The sequence below is a fragment of the Capsicum annuum genome, unplaced genomic scaffold (assembly GCF_002878395.1).
Source record: "Capsicum annuum cultivar UCD-10X-F1 unplaced genomic scaffold, UCD10Xv1.1 ctg4957, whole genome shotgun sequence".
Lineage (NCBI taxonomy): Eukaryota > Viridiplantae > Streptophyta > Magnoliopsida > Solanales > Solanaceae > Capsicum > Capsicum annuum.
In genome coordinates this window covers 1-5662 of record NW_025857368.1, presented here as the reverse complement: position 1 = coordinate 5662, position 5662 = coordinate 1, and positions in this window count along the sequence as shown.

Below are 5662 nucleotides of genomic sequence, written 5' to 3'. Positions count from 1 at the left end.
CACCCACCCCCATCCCCGCAACCCCACTCATCCATCATTGTCCTTTTCCCCAACTTCTTTATTACCATAACTCAACAATAACATCAATTATAACAACTACATCAATTACAACAACAACATCAATTAAAGTAACAACATCATCATCACCATAATTTTAAAAAGAAAGTCTGATGAACAATCTTCCTTTTAATGGAGCTTTAAGCTTCATTTTAATGGAGGGAACTGGGCGGAAATAGGGGAAGGAGATGTTGGGCGGGGTGGGGGTGGAGAGATGGGTTGGGGTCATAAATAAAAATAAAGCTTAAAGCTCCATTAAAATGGAGATTGTACAGGAGCTTTAAGCTCCATTTTAATGGAGAAAATTAGACGCAGGGGGAGGGAGGAGCTGTTGGACCTGGACGCGTGGGGGGAGGGGAGAACTGTTGGACGCAGGGTGGGATGGGGTGGGGGAAGAGTGGGGGGGATAAATTAAATAAAAAGGAAAAAAATTATTAAAAAAATAAATAAAATATGAAATTAAAAATATTTGACACATGGCAGCACCTGATTGGTGTGTGTATTCACTCTCTTTATTGTGACTGAGATTCATCGAAAAATGGTGTATTTCCAATGAAATAAAGAAGAATCATGGGGTAATAGGTCAAATTTAAAGTTTAGGTGTCTTTTAGCAAAACTCGGATAAGACCAGTGGTGTAATTATGTATTTACATATACAATTTTATTTAACTGTTTTTTTAATAAATACATATGCAGTTCCTATATGTATTTATATTTGATTTTGCAAATTTGTTTTATATGTACAGGTCATATATTTTCTTTGGCATATGGTGTGATAGATTCTGAAAATGATGCATCCTGGATGTGGTTCTTTCAGAATCTAAAGGAAGCGTACGGGAAAAGACAAAACATGTGTGTTGTGTTTGATTGGAATCCAAGCATCATAAAGGCTGTTGGTGATGTGTACCAAGATGTTCCACATTATGCATGTATGTGGGATCTATGGAGAAATGTGAAAAAACTTTACAGAAAGTCACACGGTTGTCGAAGATCTTTTATACAATGGCCAAATCATATTCAAAGTTAGAATTTCACATGTTAATGGAAAAAGTTGAGGCAGTTAATATTAGGTTGAAGAAATATTTGAAATTAGCCGGTTACGAAAAGTGGGCTAGGTCCTATGCAACAGTTCACCGTGGATGAACATTGACTTCAAACATTGCGGAGTCAATAAATGGAGTACTTGTATCAGCTAGAGAACTGTCAATTTATGACTTTCTTGAGGAAGTTAGTTTACTATTTGCAAAATGGAATTGCGAAAATAGGCAACAAGCTTCATATCCCTTCACAACACTCATTGAAAAGTGTAATGACATACTCAAAGAGAACGAGGCTTTGTGTACTTGTATGACAGTATGACCTTTTAGTTTTTTGGATTTTATAATTATGAAAACATAAGTATGAAAATACCTTCCATTCATTTGAAATTTAATGAAAAGATATACAACATAAACAATATGAACATCTAAAACATAATATGTATTCTGCATATATATTTTTTGTATTAATATTATTAACACTGCATATGTATTTGGATGCTCAGTAAAAATGATGTACTTTGCATATGTACTTTTTCTTCAAAATAATGGTGTGCTTACAACATATCATAGAATATGAAATTCATATTTTTTAGCATTATATTTAATTTTTTTTTATCAGGTTGTTCGAGCCACAGTATATGTATATACGGTACACAACAAACAAAAGCACTTCATTGTTTGCCTCAAGGAAAAAAATGCTCATGTAATGCATTTCAACTAGATGAGATACCATCTGCACATAGTTGTGCGGTGTTAGAGAAAAAGAATTTTGAGAAGGGCCCATACTGTAGTGATTTTTTTAAACCAAAAACTGTTTTGAAGACATATGATGTTTCCATCTACCCGTTGCCATACATAGATGACTGGATAATTTCAGAGAGCGTAGTTGGTGAAATAGTATTGCCTTCAAAATTCAAAAGACCTCCAGGCAGACCTACAAAGAAGGATTGTGGAAAATCAGGCTGGGATATATTTGAAAAGAAGAACATCAACTCATGCGGTGTTTATGGGGCTAAGGGTCACAATAGGCGTTCTTGTAGGAAATATCTCAAATGATACATTTCTTCTTCAGTATTATTTCTTAAAATTTTGTTTTCATTTTTTATAATCATGAATGATTTTAGTTTAGTTAATACATTTACGCATTATTTGAAAACTGAACACACTAATATCGGAATATTGCATACGTATATGTTTCCAAATCTGAACATTGCATATGTATTTTCAATCTACAGTTGCTATGTATTTTTAACATTGTGTATATATATTTTAGGTTAGAGTTGGAAACTTTGATTAATCAAGTTTGTATTTGATTCCTAATTGTTCAAAGATTTAAATACATAGGACATATTCTGCAAATATAAGTTTGAATTGCAAAGTCCTTGCACTGCATATGTATTTATATGCTAAAAATACATTTGATGTATAATCCATATGTATTTTGAAGGAAAATATCAACAATGCATATGTATATTGTAACTAATATCTAACAATTAAATGTAGAACTGCATAATAAGATCAAATTAAACTTTAATTTGAATTCTCATTTATAATGATATTGAGTGAACACACATGAAAATACATATTACTTCTGATCAATATGTATTTTTGAAATTCTTAATCTTAACACTGCATATGAATATTTAGGCTTAATATATTTGATTTATAATTTATATGTATTTTTTAGCAAAATCTCAACACTGCATAGGTATTTTGTAAGTGAAATCTCAAAATAAAATTCAGAACTGCTTAAAAAATACCAGTTTATATTAAATTCAAATTCGCCTTTATATTGAATATAAATAACAACATACTAAAATACATATTAGTTATTGTTGAGATGTATTTTTTGAATGCTTAATATTAACACTGCATATGTATTTTTTTAGCTAAAAACACTTGATTAATACTGCATATGTATTTTAAGCATATAATGAACACTACATATGTATTTTTTCACTAAATCACACATAAAAGGGTAGAACTGCATAAAATACTCATTTCTAAATTTCGAAACTAAATTAATTTCATTCAGTTAAAAATTAAGTACTATTATAATATACAATTAGAACAACTTCAAAACATCAAAATTAGTTTATACAATCACAACCTACATGAATAAACCAGTTTCAAAACTATACAAAGTAATCAATCCATCATCCATCATGCATCAAAAACTTCAGTGACACTAGTTATTCTACTTTCCCTTGTAGGCCTCACAGGTGCTTCGACATCACTATGAGCATTTGCATCTTATTTTCGGGTCCCATAGTCTCACAAAAGTGCAGCATATCTTATACGAAGTGCATTGGGGTCGAACTCATTTGCAAGAACTTTGTGACCATTAGAAAGGCACTCTGCATATGTAACCATATAGACACCACAATCCCTATAAAAATAAGAAAAAAAATATATTAATAACTAAAATATATTTTTAACAAACATACAATTTTGTTATACGTAAATTAAATAACTTACAAGCTTTCATTCGGTTGTTGAGCTAAATTATCTTGAAATAACACATCAAACATATCTGACGAGTCTTTGTCTTTGTATCTTGGATGGTTTTCAACCTGAATTCCTTTCTTAACATAGAAATCACATTGTTGGAGACACAATGGGATAATCGCAGCTAATTTCTTGATCTCAGCAAGAACAACCGGATAATGACGAGATGATTCATATGAATCATATAAGAATATGCACCTCTTTGAGAAGGATAAAACTACTAGCACCCGATGATGTTTTTCCTTTATATTGATTGAAATATAAATATCTTCCACCGTATGCCATGGTACAGCAGCATGCATACGGAACCCATTTATGTATTTCATTAACATGGGTTGCTTGTCCTCCCAGAGTAATACTTGCATCATCTACAGAATAAGCATAATGAACAGACCTAATTATGTTCATAAAGTTGCAATCTACTGTGTTGAATTTGTAAGACCTGTTGGGGTCATACTTCAACTTCTTCCTCAAGTAGTATAAGCAAACATCAGCTTGCTGCAGTAATTAACACCACAAATTTTCGATCATTCAAACTATTTGTATACTAAATTTAGCATGTCTATGTAATACAAAATACATATGCAATTTAAAGTTTAACACATCCATTGTTAAATAATAAAAAAAATAGTAAAAATACATATGAGCACCTGCATATGCATTTACAAGTAACATAATATGTATTTTAAGTAGCGCTACAACTATAAGAAAACATTGTCAAAATAATATACTAATAGAGTTTGTCCATGACTGATCAGGGAACCAGTTGTGTAGAATCAGCTTTTATCTTCAACAGTCTCAACTTCAAAATACATCATTGGAATGGTTGATTTCCCCCTTTTGTAATGATCTAAATTTACCTTCCTATTTTTTTTGGTAATCAGTATATGTTAAATCATAAGAACATGATGGAATTTAAAAAAAAAGTTAAAATAGTTCAATAGAAATACCTTTTAGCATGAACTTTGAGAAGGTCTTCAGAAATCCAATCCATGAATTTGTTGACAATCTTCGTATCCACTATCCCATCAATCGGGTGATAAACAAATAGATGTTTCTAGGGGAATATATGTATGTGACCTAAGCTCTTTATATAGTTACATAATACAAAAAATTAATAAGTAAAATATATTTACATAACATATTACATTGAAAACTAAATATATAACTAAGTGTACTTACCGGCAGCTGAACGAAATTTCATCGTGTAAGGTGACTCCTTGAAGTTAGATGGTCGTCTAATTCGTATTTTTTGAACGGGGGTTTGAAGTTCACGAGAGGGATGAACAATGATGCTCTTACTACTGTCGGCATTCAGACTAGGAAGCAGCTCATCAGGGATTGTACTTTGTGAATCAGGACAAAATGATTCATTCCTTTGTTCATCAGTGCTTAGTTCTTATATTTTAGGAGGTGTCATAATTTGCTTCTCCGTACCAAGATCAACCTCTCCGTGCATGTCTGGTTTAGAGCTCGATCCAATATTTTCATTTGTTTTCTTTAAAATATGAACAAAAAATTATTTTTTTATGTCTAAAATAATCCACATACATATGTTCATAATACATACCTGACAATGATGTTGAACAACAGACTCGGACTTCTTATCATTGAAATGTTCATCGCTTGGTTGTTCTTCATGGGTTGCCGATGGTTGTGTCATGTTGCTTTCTCTCCGGTATGCATTAAGACTTGGTAACAACTCATCTAGGATTGTAAACTACGAATCAGACAAATTTGTTCCATCCATTTTCTCATCAACGATCTGCAATAGAAATGAAAGAAAATATATAATTATTCTATGGATTGTTAGGATTACATCGCATAAAGCAAAGTTCAATTCATTATACATACTAGAACATCATAATGAACAATCTTCTCAGAAAGATTATAATCCAAATTTATACTTTGGAGAAGCTCATCAGGAATTAAATGTTGAGAATCAATTTCAACGTTTGTTTTATCTGGATGCAAATCAGTGCACCCCTTGCAAACAAGTAGAAAAACATAAAAACAACATCAAACAAAAATTCAGTTGTATATGTTTATACAAATCT